Here is a 19,367-nt window from a genome sequence, read left to right on the forward strand (position 1 = left end):
AGAAGCATGCAAGCATGCTCAAGAGAACACGGCTAACATCTACACGGACTCACATTATGCCTTTGGCATTGTTCATGACTACAGCCCCATCTGCAGAGCAAGGTCATTCTTGACAGCAAATGAAAAAGCAATTAAAAACAGTAAAGGTGTACAGGCACTGATGGAAGCCCTCTTGCTGTCCGAGAGAGTGGCCTGAAAGCATAACAAAAGGCCACTCCAAGGATGGCACAAAGGCAACCGAAAATCACCCAACTGATCAGGCTGTGAAGACAGTCACACAGAAGCCCAGACTTGATCCTTCAGGAGTTGGGGCAGTAGAGGTACCTCAGATGTCAACACTGGTGGATTATGACCTGTTGATACAGTTACAAAAGCAGGTAACCAAGAGGGAAAAAAGAACAATGAGAACCAGTGGGAGGGACAGATGCCTAAAAATAAATGGATGGTATCCAAAAAGCCTGGTCTTCCACAGGCCCCTATCCTATCATGACTCCAGCCTCCCATGGAAATACACACCTGTCAAAAGACAGCTATGACACATGCTCGCTAGTCACTGGTATGCATCAGGATTTAGCATCACGGCAGCTAAGTACACACAGGGCTGCCTGATTTGTGGCCAGAACAATGTGGGTAGGTCCATACAGACTCCCGTGCAGTGCACCCCTCGTCCCGACTACCCATTCCAGCGTCTTCAAATAGACTACATCCAGTTGCCAAGGGTGGGCAGGTACGAGTTTGTTCTGGTCTGCTTAGACCTGTTCTCAGAGTAGCCAATCAGGCCTACCCGCTCACAATGCCACCGCGAAGAACTGATCTCTGAGGTGGTATTCAGGTATGGTGTACCAGACACAATTGAGAGTGACCGAGGCAGAGGTTAATCCAGGCAATGGGATAAAGTGAGTCATCTTGGAAAACCCATCGATGACCACCCAGATGACTGTTCACCCATTAAATGAGGGCAAATCCATGATAAAGTCCATGGCTATGTGCTGCCATGCGGCCTCGGCAATGGTTTGAGGGCAAAAGGAGATCAGCAGGTTTTTGTTTTGAGGACTTATTCTGAGTGCAAGTGTTGCAAGCGGAAACAAAGTTCTGGATGTTTTTCACCATAGCCGGGCCACCAGTAATGACGACAAATTAACTTAGTAGTTTTAAGTTGATGTGGGTGCCTAGCTACCTTAGAACAGTGTCACCAGGCCAAAACTAGTCTTCTTTTAGGTTTGGGTACGTATGTCTTCACAGGAGGTATGTTTCTTTTTTGAATAGGAGCCATAGTTACTATCTTGGCAGAGTCTATAATGTATTGCGGCTTCTGCTCAAGATCACTGGAATCAAAGAATCTTGACAGTGCGTCTGCTTTGACATTCTTATCAGCGGGCCAGAAGTACAAAACAAAATCAAATCGAGTGAAGAATAAGGACCGCGGGCTTGTCAAGGGTTGAGTCGCTGTGCGGTCAGTAAATAGGTTAAAAATTCTTGTGATCGGCAACTATGAGTGATGGCCCACACCATAAGTGGTAAAGCTAACCAGGGGGTCCAACCTGGAGCACTCCCCCCCCGCCCCCTCCCCTTGACCCCAACCCCCACATCCTACCCTTCCCCCTGCCCTTGTCTGTCAAGTAATAGAATGTAACAATTATATCTTAGTGGTTTTCATAAGTTCTCTTTTAATGGTTACAACAACAAGATGAGAAGTGGAATTCACGACTCTATCAGTTCTTGACATTGTAAAGTTATATATATACTGTAAAATCAATAAAATATATTGAAAGAAAATTTTTCCTATTGAAACAGCAAAAAAAAAAAAAAAAATTCTTGTGATCAGTATAGATCAAAATAGGCTGAGAGGGGGGCGTGGCTAAGCGGCCATGAAGAACAGTCGCACCTAAAGGCAGCTCCGTGGAGACCCCATTAATCCTGTCACATCCTTCCTTCCCTGAGGCACTAAACTTAAGTACTGGCGCCCGGAGACTGCACTGGTGCCGGTGGTCGTGCTGGCGGGGTCCCTGGTGCAACTTCTGGGCTGTTTTGAGTGAGAGGCGGGAGGTCCGGACCTGGGCCTGCATGCTACACGTGCCGCGCGCTGGGAGACCGGCCCACGTGGAACACGGCGGCAGGAGAGATAACGCTGCGGCTCCCTCCCTGCTGAGCATCCCTGAAGCAACTGGTGGGTGAGATTCACGATACGGACAGGGAGCTGAGTGTCGGGTGCAGTGCGGCACCTCCCCCACCTTTGCCTGAGAGGCTGCGGGGGAGCGCGGGGACGCTGACGGGCACTCACCAGCCCTGCAGGCAGAACACTGACGTGGAGGCTGGGAGGTGAACGGTGACGGGGCTGGGATTCTCCTCGGGAGTCCCTTACTGCTGCGGAGGCTGAGAGTGGGTGCCGAGGCTGAGGAGACGGCCCCTCCTCCATCCTGACAGGCGGCTGCTGCTTAGCTGAAGCGTGGGGGAGGAAAACTGCTACAGCACACAGCGGGAGACTGAGAATCCCGGGCCGGCTCTCTCCAGCTTCAAACAGACCAGCTCTGTGGGGGGCTTTACAGCATCCTGAGGTCACAGCACGGCTAGCAATCAAGTTACTGCACTACTACTCCCAGTGGACAGACATCAGCTGGAGGTAGGCACTGTATTACTACTACTCCCAGTGGACACTTGTAGCTAGAGAGTCATTTTGCCACTATTGCTACTCCCAGCGGACACGTCACTGCTGGAGATAGAGCCACTCTGCCACCACTACTACTGCTCCTAGCGGACACGTCACTGCTGGTGATAGAGCCACTCTTCCACCACTACTACTGCTCCTAGCGGACACGCACTGCTGCAGATAGAGCCACTCTGCCACCACTACTACTGCTCCTAGCGGACACGTCACTGCTGCAGATAGAGCCACTCTGCCACCACTACTACTGCTCCTAGCGGACACGTCACTGCTGCAGATAGAGCCACTCTGCCACCACTACTACTGCTCCTAGCGGACACGTCACTGCTGCAGATAGAGCCACTCTGCCATCACTACTACTGCTCCTAGCGGACACGTCACTGCTGCAGATAGAGCCACTCTGCCACCACTACTACTGCTCCTAGCGGACACGTCACTGCTGGAGATAGAGCCACTCTGCCACCACTACTACTGCTCCTAGCGGACACGTCACTGCTGCAGATAGAGCCACTCTGCCACCACTACTACTGCTCCTAGCGGACACGTCACTGCTGCAGATAGAGCCACTTTGCCACCACTACTACTGCTCCTAGCGGACACGTCACTGCTGCAGATAGAGCCACTTTGCCACCACTACTACTGCTCCTAGCGGACACGTCACTGCTGGAGATAGAGCCACTCTGCCACCACTACTACTGCTCCTAGCGGACACGTCACTGCTGCAGATTGAGCCACTTTGCCACCACTACTACTGCTCCTAGCGGACACGTCACTGCTGGAGATAGAGCCACTCTGCCACCACTACTACTGCTCCTAGCGGACACGTCACTGCTGCAGATAGAGCCACTTTACCACCACTACTACTGCTCCTAGCGGACACGTCACTGCTGGAGATAGAGCCACTCTGCCACCACTACTACTGCTCCTAGCGGACACGTCACTGCTGCAGATAGAGCCACTCTGCCACCACTACTACTGCTCCTAGCGGACACGTCACTGCTGCAGATAGAGCCACTCTGCCACCACTACTACTGCTCCTAGCGGACACGTCACTGCTGCAGATAGAGCCACTCTGCCACCACTACTACTGCTCCTAGCGGACACGTCACTGCTGGAGATAGAGCCACTCTGCCACCACTACTACTGCTCCTAGCGGACACGTCACTGCTGCAGATAGAGCCACTCTGCCACCACTACTACTGCTCCTAGCGGACACGTCACTGCTGCAGATAGAGCCACTCTGCCACCACTACTACTGCTCCTAGCGGACACGTCACTGCTGCAGATAGAGCCACTCTGCCACCACTACTACTGCTCCTAGCGGACACGTCACTGCTGGAGACAGATATTCTGCTACTACTACTCCTAGTGGACGCATTACAGCTACAGATAGAGTGACTCTGCTGCTGCTACTACTACTCCTAGCGGACACATTACAACTAGAAACAGGGCCATTCTACTACTAATCCTAGCGGACGCACACAGTGGAAGAGAGAGCTGTTCTGCTACTACTACTCCCCCCAACGGACACATCACGGCTGGGGAGAGGGGACACTTCACCACTCCTAGAGGACACAACCCAGCTGGAAATAGTCACTCTACTACTCCTCCTAGCGGACGCATCGCAGCTGGAAATAGTGTCACTTCACCACTACTACCACTCCAAACGGTCATACCACAGCTGGAGATAGTTTTTCTAGTACTACCACTCCTGGTGATCACAACCCAGCTGGAGCCAGTGACACTTTCTACCTAAAAAGACCTGTGTATGCCTTTAGTGTACCCCAGTAGAGTGGGTGACATCAGACTTAGTGGTGGGTCCTGCTGACCGCAATCATATCGACACCGGTGTCCTGCCGGCGAGGGAGCCGTAGAACCTCAAAAATGAGCCGCAAATCTAATATACCAATAGCAGAGCGGCTACGTGAATTTGCTCACGAACAACCTGATGATGCTAGCCACGCACCCTCTGATCCACTGAAACGGCCACCCCCCTCGCCAGGCTCTAGCACGCTTCTACCCTCTGACTCAGAACCTACACTACGGCAAGTTACGGCCCAACTGCTAGATGCCATTAAAGGTTCTACTACCTCATTAACGAGCAAAATTGAGGAAGTTAAAATTGACGTGGGCCTCCTACGACAGGATATGCAGAATCTTAGGGAGCGAGTCGGAGAGACTGAGGCCCGCATCTCACAGGTGGAAGATACTCTAACTCCAATACCAGCTAAATTGACCGAAGTGGAGAAGATGGCCGGTCTATGGTCTCAACGAGCTGATGACCTCGAAAACAGACTAAGAAGAAACAATCTTCGAATCTTAGGCCTGCCGGAGCGTGTTGAGGGACAAAACCCGTGTGCGTTTATGGAGGGGTGGCTGAAAGACCTTCTTCCAGAGGCGGCCTTTTCTTCGGCCTTCGCCATTGAACGGGCACATAGAGTTCCATCTCGGCCCCCACCTCCGGGTGCCCCACCGCGACCGATGCTGGCACGATTACTCAGTAGCAGGGACAGAGACGCCGCCCTACAAGCTGCTAGACGTAAAGGGGCACTTAAATTCAACAACACCACCGTCTCCATTTTTCCCGACTTCTCGGCCACTCTTCAAAAAACGAGGGCATCCTTTGTCAACGTCAAGCGTCGGCTGAGAGAAGCTGCTATCCAGTATTCCATGATGTATCCTGCCCGTCTGCGAGTCATTCATGGCGACCGCACTATCTTCTTCTCTACACCTGCGGAGGCTGAGACCTGGTTGGAGCGACTCCCGGGATCGCCCAGACGTTGACCTGGAGCTCCAGGAGTTCAGGAACTGGTAACCTAAGCGTTGTAACCCTGTCGGAGGTCTGCCCTCTCTACCTCGTATTTAACACCTTCAACTCCCTTCTGTTCCCCTACCCTGTGTGGATTGGGCAGTACTACATGACAGAGACCTTTTGGGACTTCTTCTCCCACGCCTCAGGGAATTATCATTATAACGGTTATATATGTTTTTCCGGGATCCACGGACTTTATGCTTGGTGCGAAATGTGAGATTGTGCCCTATATATTGCCATCTGAAAGGTGCACTCTCTCCCCCTATATTTACTATGTTGCATGAACTAAATACCAATGTTCTCCTCATTCTAAGTAATCGGGCACACATGCAACTTCAAGTTTGGTTTATAACGTTTAGTTATGTTTTTTTTCAAGTTTTGCAAGGATTGGTGCAGCACAATGTATGGATATGTGATTGGAGGGGATTTGTAGAGGTTGGGATGCTCCTGGGCCACTACTGGGGGTCCACCTTCTTTAACTTAGGGATTATCCTACTACTACATGTAAAGTATAATATTAATGTCTAATTTCACTATGCTGTCCTGGAATGTCCGGGGGCTGGGCTCTCCCAGAAAACGCTCTATGGTTTTCTCACAGGTGAGGCGCTGTAACCCGCATATTACATGTCTCCAGGAGACCCATCTGACTCCAGAGTCTATATCATGGTTGCGTAAGCCCTGGGTCCAGTGGTCCATCCACGCTACCCACACTTCATACTCCAGGGGAGTATCCATCCTGATACACAAGCGACTTAGATGGGAGCCTGGTCGGACCCTGAGAGACCCTGAGGGGAGATATGTCTTTATACAGGCCTGGGTTGAGTCAAATCCATATGTTATCCTTGGGGTCTACCTGCCGCCACCGGCAAACCTGACTGTCCTTCATCAGGCAGCCCAGTTTGCGGCTCAGTTCCCAAACGCTGCTGTTGTCTGTATGGGTGATTTTAACATGTTGCTTGACATAACATTAGATAAATTTAGCACTACTCTGCCAATTTCTATTAACCCACACCCTACAACACTAACTACATTTTCTCAGGAGGTAGGCTGGCAGGAGGTTTGGAGAGCTAAACATCTAGCGGATCGGGAGTTTTCGTGCCACTCAGCCGGCAGCAACTCTCTGTCACGCATTGATTACATTTTCGGTAACGCCCGTGCTTGTTCAACAGTAGCGAAAGTACAATACCTTCCTAGGGGTGTGTCGGACCATTCTCCCCTTTGGGCTGAATTTGCTATAGCAAATAGTAAGACTAATAGACATGGTTGGAGAATACATCCCTTCTGGCTAAGTCTATTTGACCCACACGATCGTATTCCCGACCAGCTTGCCACCTTTCTTGAAATAAATAGCCCTGATACTGACCCGGCACTACTCTGGGAGACCCTTAAGGCCTTTCTCAGAGGCTGCCTTCGCTCCTCTATATCATTTATTAAACGCAATACTTCCCGATGTGAGCAGGAGATGGCATCCGAATATTCCAAATTGGAAGCGACTTATGTCGCAGACCCCTCAGATGACAATAGAACAAGGTGGTTGAGTCAGGGAAGACAATATCTTATATATCTGCAGGAGAAGGCCCGTAGGTCTACTTTCTTTGCTAAGCAAAAATATTATGAACAAGGTAATCAATCCAGCAGCTTGCTGGCTCTGTTAGTCCATCAGAATTCAGCGTCTCCCTCTATACTACGTATCAAATCTGATTCCGGAGAAGTCCTTATTGACGGGGATCAGATTGGGATGCGATTTCAACAGTTCTACACTGAGTTGTACAACACCAAATTCCAGCATTCTCAGGACACCCTGAACAATTTCCTAAATAAGCCTACATTCCCGACACTCACACAGGACCAACAAGCATTTATGGATGCACCCTTTACCCTGACTGAATTAACGGAAGCGCTTTCGGGAATGTCCAACGGTAGATCGCCAGGCCCTGATGGCATTCCAATTGAGGTATATGCCAAATACCAAGACATATTGCTCCCTACATTACTTGCAACATACAATGCGGCCTATGAGAACGGAGATCTCCCTCCATCCTTCTACGAAGCAACAATAGTATTAATTCTAAAACCGGATAAAGATCCCCTAGACTGTGGTTCCTACAGGCCAATTTCCCTACTTAATACTGATTACAAACTCCTAACTAAAATGCTGGCTAATCGTCTCAATACCATAATACTGGATTTAATCCACCCGGATCAAACTGGATTTATGCCCGGAAAATCCACTAGAGAGAATTTGAGGAGGGCCCAAGTGGTGACGCAGATAGGGGCGGCCAGAGAAGAGGATTGGGCCTTGGCCTCCTTAGATGCAGCAAAGGCATTCGATTCCATTGAATGGCCCTTTCTCTTCCAAGTTTTACGGAGATTTGGTTTCGGCGAGACTTTTATACGCTGGATCACTCTTCTGTACAAATCCCCCCTAGCAGCTATTTCCATTAATGGATCCTGTTCTCCCTACTTCCGACTACATAGAGGAACTAGACAGGGGTGTCCCCTCTCCCCCATACTATTTGCCCTGGCCATTGAGCCGTTGGCAATGATTCTACGAGAAACCCAGTTATATAGGGGTGTCACAGTGGGGGATAGGGAAGATTGAGTGGCTTTATATGCCGATGATCTCTTGCTTTTCTTGGCGGACCCTGAGGCAACCCTCCCCCATGTGATAAATCTTATTAATACTTTTGGTGAATTCTCGGGCCTTCAAATCAACTGGACTAAATCAGCCCTGATGCCTGTTTCTCGTGAGAGTCGTCTGGGCGATATTGACTCACTTTGCGGCCTCCGGATCTCAAACCAGTTTAAATACTTGGGGTTACAGATAACCAATGATGTGGGAAAGTCTCTAGAGCTAAATGTATACCCCCTCATAGATTTATTCAGGTCTAAGTTTAAAATATGGGGCTCCCTACCGCTCTCGGTAGCGGGGCGAATCAATCTTATCAAACTAATAGTATTACCAAAATGCTTATACATAATGCAGCATGCGTCGCTGCATATCCCGTCCCGCTTCTTTAAATCCATGCAGTCCCTGATGTCTTCCTTTATTTGGGGAAATTCCCGCCCCAAACTACGAATCTCTACGCTTCAGAGGCCGAAGCAAGACGCGGGCGCTGCCCTGCCAGATTTGTTCATTTACTATGTGGCAGGCCAGCTAATTCACTTGAGAAGTTGGCTGAGTGATGACCCTCTCCCCAACTCTGAGGCGCATCTGGCACATTATCTTAAAATCCCTAGATTGTGGCCCCTGCTGGAATCTCCTTCTACCCTAACAGGCAAAATGCTACCAATTCATAGGTTGGCCTCTCAGGTCTGGCGGCAGGCCAAGTCAATTGGCAATTTTATGGACATAATAGCTGACACTCCCCTTTGGCGTAATCATGGGCTCCCAGAATTACTCCGACTGGAGGACGCTCACATTTGGGAACAATATGGCATCCGGACCCTGGCAGACCTCTATCCACAGAACACCCTGTCCTCATTTGAGCAGCTACAAAATAAATATGATCTGCCCCGTTCCCATTTTTATAGATTTCTCCAGGTCAGACACGCTTTGGAGGCGCAGTTCCCGCCACCCAGACCTGCTATTTCTCATTACCCCTTAATAGGCATCCTTCGCTCCCAAGGCCCCCGGGGCCTCATATCGGCACTATACTCCCACCTCATCTCAATACGAGCCTCTCAGGATATACCCTCTGCCCTAACAAAATGGAGGACACTGATACCGACACTAACAGACGATACGTTCCAAGAGCTCCTGGAATCTCCTCTATATGTATCCCCAGCAGCCAATAATAAAATGATCCAGCTGTATATAGTGTATCAGTGCTATCTCACTCCAGCGAGATTGTACAAAATGGGCAGAATACAGTCTACAAACTGCATTAGGTGTTCCTGCGAATATTCAGATTTTTGGCACATGATGTGGGAGTGTCCTGTTATTGAAAGTTTCTGGGGGGAGGTCACAGGTTTCCTCTCTGAACTTGTGGAAGTCCCTGTTCCACCGAGCCCAGAGATCTGCTTATTTGGAATACTAGATGAAGAAAGCTGGCAACACCATAAAAAGATTTTTCTGAGGGAATCTTTGTTCCTTGCTAGAAAAACGATTGCATTGCGGTGGATGGATCGTAAGAACCCCTCACTCTCAATGTGGAGGAAGCTGGTCAACTCGGTGGTGCCATATAATTATATAGTCTACAAGGGACGCAAGTGTCCTGAGAAATTTGATAAAGTGTGGGGTCTGTGGTGCGATTCCCCCCTCACGTTATATTCACCACAATTAATGGCTTCATCCATTCTGGAGCTCAGACGTGCCCCATAGTGGATACATGTTCTGGAGCGGGACCTGTGGCCTCGGAGATTTGGCTTCTGTGTACCTGATCAGGTTTTACAGAATTAATGTGTTATCTATGTTGTACTGCATTGACTGAACCTTTATACCAACCTAATTATACAGTTATGTGTATTATCTACGTGCTGCACCTTCCTGCGATTGTAAGTTTCTCTATGCTATTTAATTTTCAATAAAACGAGTTTAAAAAAAAAAAAATAGGCTGAGAGGTTCCCGCAAGTAGGAAACGCCAAAAGTCCAGAGCCATTTTGATAGCCAAGAGTTCACAGTCTCCTGTGGACTAATACCCTTTAGCAGCAGAGAAAGACTTAGAGAAGAATCTGCCTGTTACCATTCTCCCAGAGGCACTTTTCTGCATCAGGACTGCTCTGGAGGAAGATACATCAACCTCTAAAAAAAATTGTTTCGAAATCTCCGGCAGGTGCAAAACGGGTGCTGAAAAAAGGGCTTGTTTCTTAGCTTGGAATGCACCCTCTAACTCCGGAGGCCACTGCTTGGCATCTGCCCCTTTACAGGTGAGGGCAGAGATAGGCGTCGTCAAAGTGGAAAAACGAGGGATAAACTGCCGGTAATAGTTTGCGAAGTACAAAAACCACTGAATAACATGAAGACCGGAAGGACGAGACCAGTTCAGCACAGTGGACACTTTGCCAGGGTCAATCTGCAGGCCCAGATTAGAAACTATGTACTGTAGAAAGGGAAGAGAGCTTTTTCAAAGAGGCATTTCTCGAATTTGGCATAGTCGGTTCTCCTTTAGCCCCTGGAGTACTGTATGGACTTGTTTACAATGTGAGTGGATATCTGGTGAGAAAATCAGAATATCCTCAAGTTACATGACGACACACTCGTAAAGGAGATCCCTGAAGATGTAATTCACAAATTCCTGAAAGACGTCTGGAGCATTACACAGTCCAAAAGGCATTACCAAATACTCATAGTGTCCATCCCTAGTGTTAAAGGCAGTCTTCAACTCATCACCATTGTGGATGCGGATGAGATTGTAAGCTCCTCATAGGTCAATCTTAGTGAAGATACATGCACCTTGCAAGAGGTCAAACAGTTCAGGCATTAAGGGTAGCGGATATTTGTTTTTAATAGTGATTGCGTTCAAACCCGAGTAGTCTATACAAGGCTGAAGTGACCCGTCTTTAATTTTAACAAAGAAAAATATGGCTCCAGCAGAGAAAGAAGACTTGCGTATGAATGCCCTGTTGAGATTTTGTTTGACATATTCTGCATAGCTTGAGTCTCTGGAGGCGACAGCGGGTATTCCCTGCCTCGAGGAAGTAGGATACCTGGCAACAAATCAATCCGGCAGTCATAGGGGCGATGTGGTGGCAGACATTCCACGAACTTTTTGTCGAAGACATCAGCAAACCCATAGTAGATCTCTGGCAGATCAAGAAGTGAGCAGCACATTGCTTTAAAGCAATTTGGTAACAGTCCACCACGGCCTGCTGCAAGAAGTTCCCTGCCAAACCATAATCCAGTGAACTGAGTACCAGAGAAGGACAAAGTCACGGGTATACTCACTCTTGGAGAGTACTGATCTCCTAGGGTAGCCTCTCCTACTGACCCTAGGCTCAGAAGTCCCAGCCTAAGAGTGTAATGCTGCTGGCCTCCACAATACATACACAGATCTTTAGAATGTTAGAGCATGCACTTCTCCAATAACGTGAGCCTTTCGACCTGCATGGGCTCAGGACCAGGAGCCAAGGAGGTAGGAGGAGAAGAAGAAAGCAGCCTTTGAAACTTGGGTGCCAGTCGGATAGATCTCTTTTCCTGGGCTGCCTCTTTGATCTTTTCCTCAAAACCAAAATCTATTCTCGTAGCCAGAGAGATCATAGCGTTCAGGGAAGGCAGAATTTCATGACCTGCCAACTCGTCCTTAATGCGACATGCCATATCCGCCTAAAATGCCACTACCAGGGCCTCATTATTCCAGCCCAACTCTGAGGTCAGGGTTCAGAACGGAATGGCATATTGCCCCACAGTGAGACTACACTGACGTAAATGCAGCAGGGAGGAAATAGCCAAAGTAGTACAACCAGGCTCATCAAACACCCTCCGGAATGTCTCTACAAATGTAATTAGGCTATTAACTATTGGATCGTCTTCCTCCCAGAGAGGATTTATCCAGGTCAGCGCTTGTCCAGAGAGGTGTGACATTATAAAAGCCACTTTAGTGCGGTCAGTAGAGAGCAGGTGAGACAACAGTTCGAAAGAGCGCACTGATTAATGAACCCACGGCAGGGCTTAGGATCTCCATCATAACGTAGAGAAGTCAATAAACGAGGACCAGCTCCTGCTACGGAGGCTGCCTACGGGGTCAGTGCCAGAGTTGCTGCAGAGGAGGACTGCAATGCTGCTGTGGTAGTAGTAATGGTGTTCAGATGAGCGTTTACGCTGTGAAGGTATGCCAGAACCTGCTCTTGGTGGACATAGAAAGGCTATGCTCTATTCTAACAGTCCTGGAATATCTGGGGATCAACCCTTTTTTAAATAAGTGTAAATAGGCCTTTGGTGCTGCTATTAAAATGCTGCTTTTTAAATGATAATTCAAATTATACCAGAATTATACAATGTAACTGTTACGACCAGCAAGTGTAGACCCATTGTGTCAACTAACCGGTTTGACCATGGCCTAATCTTAAGGGCGTTATCCTGATGGTTTCCCAGTGTTTACCCTTTAATCCCTGTACAGGGATCTGGCCTTTGTTGCAGGGAACCAAGCAGGCCACTACCTCCTGAGATAGTCGTGGTGTAGTTGGCAGCTGACCCATGGGGTCGGCAACACTGGTGCAACGCATCAGGAGACAGGCCAAAGTGTAGTGTCTGGATACGGACCTTATGTCGGAGCAGGCGGTGTATAAACGACATTCGCGTTACAATGGTGAGGGTCGGGGCAGGCAGAGTTCAAGCAAGTCCGGGTCACGATTCCAAGGATCAGGGGAGGATATCACTGCCACCTTAGGGACAGGAAACAACATGGAAGTCCTTTAAATAGGCACCCTGAGGTATCCTCTCCAGTAATTCATTTAGTACCTCAAGAACCTGAAAAGATAGTGAAACCACAATAAGAAAGATAAACACTACCCTATCTTCGGATAGGAAAATAACACTCTGCTGTCATGGAGCTTAACCAATAGGAAAAGATGATGATTACTCTTAACACCTTCACAACAACACTACCAGAAAGATTAGTATAGTAACAAAAAAGTCTAGGGAGGGACAACTGCCGCTAGTACTTTTCAGCCCAAAAGCTAAATCCTGGTTTGAAACAACATTTAGTTTAGAATGCTTAAAGAAAGTATTCCGGCTAGATCAGATTGCAACCCTGCAAATCTGATCTAGAGAGGCTGCCACACCTTCAGCCCAAGTCCCTTCAACAGCTCTTGTCGAGTGAGCTTTAATAAAGGAAGGAGAGGGCTTATCCATCAACCCATAACATTCTCTGCACATTTCAGGTCATTATAAATCTGTGGGGGCTTATTTTATTACATTATGTGCAAAAAGTTAAAATGTAAACTATTATGTTAACAGTAAGGCCTCATGCCTATGGCCGTGACAGACTTTGCCAGTGGAATATCGCAACGGAGTCCGTTACGGCGTCCCCAAAGACCCCATACTCCCCTCGCCGGATCCGCCGGGCACGTCCTGTCAGGCGCAGTACAGCGCATGACACGCCAGCAGTGGCACGAAATCACACGATACTTCTGCTGTGCTCACAGCGGAAGTATTTTGTGACAGACGGCTTCCATTGACTACAATGGAAGCCGGCCATGTGTTCTTCTGCGGCAATTAGAACATGCCGCGGTTTCTTTCACTCTGTGGAATTTCACGGTAGAATTCCGCAGCGCGAACATTGAGCTATTAGGTTCAATAGAAACTAATAGCTGTGGTATAATGCCGCGGATTTCCGCCACGTTTTCTGCGGCAGAAATCCGGCCGTGGGCATTAGCCCTAAATCTTCCAAGAATAGGCCTTCTAATAGAATGCCTATTTTCATGCACCTATTTTTTCGTCAGATCAAAAATATGTACATATAGCAGTAATAATAAGAGACAGTACTCGTTATTTTTAGTTTGTACTCTCCACTTTGGTCTCACCACCTCCCCTAGAATCTTCACAAAGATTATAGCGAAGGTGTTTTGGGTACCTTCATGCTTAGGAGATTCTGTTAGTGCCATAGCAGGATGATCTCTTCATTGTTTAGAAAAGTCAGCAGCCAAGTTCAGCAAGTTCAAGAATTCATATCCTTTCTGGGTTGGATTTTGAATCTGGGAAAATGACATCTTGTATCAGGTCAAGTGAACATTTTCTTGGGAATTCAATTAAACTCTTTTCTTCAAAAATCATTCCTTCCAGAGATCAAAGTAAGGGCTGTTCAGGAAAAAAACATCATCTGTCTCCATAAGCCAGGTTATGAGCTGTCTTAGTCTCTTTACTTCCTACATTCTGGCAGTCAAATAGGCTCAGGCTCATTCCCGACCCCCATTCAAGACTATCTCCTTTCAAAATGGGACAAAAAACAAGAATCGGTAATTTGATCCAGCCTCCATGAAGAAATCACTAAAATAGTGGCTAAAGAAGGAGAATCTTCCTTGGGGGTTCAATGTTTTTTTCCCAATCCTGCGGCGATAACTACAAATACCAGAAAAATCGGATGGGGGATTCATTTAGGAGTCAAAATGGTACAGGACTTGTGGGGATCGAGTATGCAAGGAACATCCTCAAACTACAAGGAGTTAGCAGCAGTTTGGGAAATGTTAAAGGCTCTAAGGCCTCCCTCACACAGGGCGTTTTGTACAGCGTTTAGCGCTGCCTTTTCAGCCCAGCGCTAAATGCTGTACAACACTCCCATTCATTTTAATAGAGCTGCTCACACAGGGCTTAAAACGCAGCGCCTTCCAACGCTGCGCTTTGACAGCGATGCATGTTCTATTTTGGGGCGTTTTCAGCCCTGCGTCGCCCATTGAAATGAATGGGCAGCGGTTTAAGCACTGCTGAAAACGCGGCAACACTTGGTGCCACGTTTTTGGCAGCGTTAACCGCTCACCGATTTTCAGGGTGAGGGCTTGTAATAGAAGCCCTACCCCGAAAATCAGTCCCAGCTAGGTAGAGGGGGGAAAAAAAGCAATACTCACCTAGCTGCTGCAGTCTGGGTCGCGGCCGCTGGTCTCTGCCGCTGATTCGGGCTTCTCCAACACTCCCAAGTCTTTTGCCATAGGCCAGGTTTAAGAACCCCGCCTCCAGCAATAGAGTGCTGTGATTGGTTATCGGCGCGCTCGATGTCCAATCACAGCCCTTCATTGACTGTCTCAGCCAATCAGCGCCGGCAAGCTCTGATTGGCTGAGACAGTCAATGAAAGGCTGTGATTGGGCATCGAGCAAGCGCCGACAACCAACTCAGCGCTGAGCCAATCAGGGGCAGGCCTGACTAACACCCCCTTCACACCCACTGCAGGCCGGCCGCGCTGAACTCCGGCTGCCGGGACAAGGTGAGTATATATATTTTTTTTATTTTAACACATTTCTGGATGAATTGCAGGGAAGGGCTTATATATTTAAGCCCTTCCTGACAATTCATCCCACACTCGCCCGCAGCGCATTGCTTTCAATGGAGCCGGCTATATTGCCGGCTCCACTGAATGCAATGCGCTGGACAGCTCCGGCCGGTTTCTAATGAAACGTGGCTAGGAGCAGATTTTCGGGCCCCGGTCACGCGATTTGCGGATGCGCATCCGTCATGCGATCCGCAAATCGCGCGAAAAAACGCCCGTCTGACTAAGGCCTTAGTATTCAGGCCACTATAGTTAATGTCTCCAAAAATAATAGTGCATTATTACCATTGGAGCACTATTGCTATTGGGGCCATTAAGGTGGTGCACTATTGCTATTGGGGCCAATAAGTGGGCGCACTATTGCAATTGGGGCCATTAGGGGCTAACCTGTTGGAAACGGAATACCCTTTTAAGACATTGCCAAGTTTAAAATATAAATATCCCAGACACACCCTCCCTCCCTATCCCACAAAACCCCACTACCTCCTACCACCTCCCTCCCTATCCCAAGAACCCCCACCACCTCCCTTCCTATCCCACAAACCCCCACCACCTCCCTCCCTATCCCACAAACCCCACCCCTCTCCCATATAACCTCTCAAACCTAGGTTTTAATTTTTAACAAACAAATTTCCTATAATGCTAAATTCCTCTAACATTTTTGTGTTTGGAATTGCCTGTTCAGCAATTGCACTACCACAGACAGACTTGGCACTGGCTACTCTGGGTAGCAGAGGCTAGGGACCGCAGGTTTTCACCCTTTAAGCCCTGTACAGGGATCTGGACTCCGCTCCTACGAATCCCTAGCTTGCAACTCCAGAGTAGTCGCTGACTGGTGGAGTAAGCAGGCAACAAAGAAAACAACAAGTCCTGGAGTCAGTAATGGGTAATCAGTTTAGATAAGCATCGGAGCAAATGAGATTTAACAAACAAAAACAGGATCAGTGACTAAAACTAATTGCCATGATTGTTGCTCAAGGGCGCTAAGGGGAAGCGCTATTATTGAGGCCACTAAGAGAGTGCACTATTAGTATTCAGGCCACTATAGTTAATGTCTCCAAAAATAATAGTGACATATTACCATTGGAGCACTATTGCTATTGGGGACATTAAGGAGACGCACTATTGCTATTGGGGCCAATAAGTGGGCGCACTATTGCAATTGGGGCCATTAGGGGCTAACATGTTGGAAACGGTATACCCTTTTAAAACATTGCCAAGTTTAAATTATAAATATCCCATACACACCCTCCCTTCCTATCCCACAAAACCCCACTACCTCCTACCACCTCCCTCCCTATCCCACGAACCCCCACCACCTCCCTCCCTATCCCACAAGCCCCCACCACCTCTCTCCCTATCCCACAACCCCCACCCCTCTCCCATATAACCTCTCAAACCTAACTTTTAATTTTTTACAAACACATTTTCTATAATGCTAAATTCCTCTAACATTTTTGTGTTCCGAATTGCCTGTTCAGCAATTGCACTACCACAGCCAGACTTGGCGCTGGCTACTCTGGGTAGCAGAGGCTAGGCACCGCAGGTTTTCACCCTTTAACCCCTGTACAGGGATCTGGACTCCGCTGCTACGAATCCCTAGCTTGCAACTCCAGAGTAGTCGCTGACTGGTGGAGTAAGCAGGTAACAAAGAAAACAACAAGCCCTGGAGTCAGTAATGGGTAATCAGTTTACATAAGCAGTGAGCCAATACAGATTTAACAAACAGAATCAGGATCAGTGAGTCAAACTAATTGCCATGATTGTTGCTCAAGGGCACTAAGGGGGAGCATTATTACTATTGGGGACACACTATTACTGAGGCCTCTAAGAGAGTGCACTATTAGTATTCAGGCCACTATAGTTAATGTCTCCAAAAATAATAGTGCAATATTACGATTGGAGCACTATTGCTATTGAGGCCAATAAGGGGGCGCACTATTGCTATTGGGACCATTAAGTGGGTGCACTATTGCAATTTGGGCCATTAGGGGCTAACATGTTGGAAACGGAATACCCTTTTAAGACATTGCCAAGTTTAAAATATAAATAACCCATACACACCCTCCCTCCCTCCGTATCCCACAAACCCCACTACCTCCTACCACCTCCCTCCCTATCCCACGAACCCCCACCACCTCCCTCACTATTCCACAAACCCCGACCACCTCCCTCCCTATCCCACAAACCCCACCCCTCTCCCATATAACCTCTCAAACCTAACTTTTAATTTTTTACAAATACATTTTCTATAATGCTAAATTCCTCTTACATTTTTGTGTTCGGAATTGCCTGTTCAGCAATTGCACTACCACAGCCAGACTTGGCACTGGCTACTCTGGGTAGCAGAGGCTAGGGACCGCAGGTTTTCACCCTTTAACCCCTGTACAGGGATCTGGACTCTGCTGCTATGAATCCCTAGCTTGCAACTCCAGAGTAGTCGCTGACTGGTGGAGTAAGCACTCCAACAACACATAAGTGCCTGCAGCACTACAGCAAACCCTTATCCAAGGGGAGGCTCTCCCTGCACAGCCGTTAACCAGGAAGCGGATCCAAGTTTTCCAAAATCACAAAACTTTATCCAAAAATGGCAGCAGGAACATTCAGGTGCAGTAAAACAGGTATCAAAATCTTTATTCCATCTTCAGTAATCACGCAACGTTTCGGCTGTTACAAACAGCTTGACAAAGGCTGTTTGTAACGGCCGAAACATTGCGTGATTACTGAAGATGGAATAAAGATTTTGATACCTGTTTTACTGCACCTGAACGTTCCAGCTGCCATTTTTGGTGGAGTAAGCAGGCAACAAAGAAAACAACAAGCCCTGGAGTCAGTAATGGGTAATCAGTTTAGATAAGCATCGGGCCAAATCAGATTTAACATACACAATCGTCATCATTGAGTAAAACTACTTGCCATGATTGTTGCTCAAGGGCGCTAAGGGGAAACACTATTACTATTGGGGATGCCCTATTATTGAGGCCACTAAGAGAGTGCACTATTAGTATTCAGGCCACTATAGTTAATGCCTCTAAAAATAATAGTGCAATATTACCATTGTAGACACTATTTGGGGCACTATTGCTAATGGGGCCAATAAGGGGGCATACTATTGCTATTGGCGCCATTAAGTGGGCGCACTATTGCTATTGGGGCCATTAAGGAGGCGGACTTTTGCTATTGGGCCCATTAAGGGGGTGCACTATTGGTATTCGGTCTATTAAGGGAGCGCACTATTTCTATTTCGGCCATTAAGGAGGCACACTATTGTTGTTAAGGCCAATAATAGGGTGCACTGTGCATTGCTACTGTGCCCATTAAGGGGGAACACTATTGCTATTGGGGCCATTAAGGGGGAGTACTATTGTTATTGGGGCCATTAAGGGGGTGCACTATTGCTATTGGGGGCATTAAGGGGGTGCACTATTGCTATTGTGGCCATTAAGGGGGAGTATTATTGCTATTGGGGATATTAAGGGGGCGCACTATTGCTATTGGGGGCATTAAGGGGGGCGCACTATTGCTATTGTGGTCATTAAGGGGGAGCACTATTGCTATTGGGGATCATTAAGGAGGTGCACTATTGCTATTGGGGGCATTAAGAGGGGCGCACTATTGCTATTGTGGTCATTAAGGAGGTGCACTATTGGTATTGGGGCAGCCCTAACTACTAATGACTTACCTGGCACGAAGTACTGGCAGGATTGCATCTTCATCTTCACATCGAGCTCCATTTGTCGGCTGATACTTTGTTGCTTCCAGGTGTTGTATGTTTCTGTAGCAAATGAAAGCCCTCCTAGGAAGAAATGCAGAAAAGTTATGAGAAAATATCACAATAGAAATACGCTGTTAGAGAATTCAGAATGCCTGATCTATGAAATGCCTGTATGTATGTGGCCGTTTATAGCCGGTGCAGGCCATAGATTGTAAGCTCCACTGCTGTAAGGATCTCTTGGTACTACTAATATGTTATAA

The sequence above is a fragment of the Eleutherodactylus coqui genome, chromosome 3, assembly GCF_035609145.1.
Source record: "Eleutherodactylus coqui strain aEleCoq1 chromosome 3, aEleCoq1.hap1, whole genome shotgun sequence".
Taxonomy (NCBI): domain Eukaryota; kingdom Metazoa; phylum Chordata; class Amphibia; order Anura; family Eleutherodactylidae; genus Eleutherodactylus; species Eleutherodactylus coqui.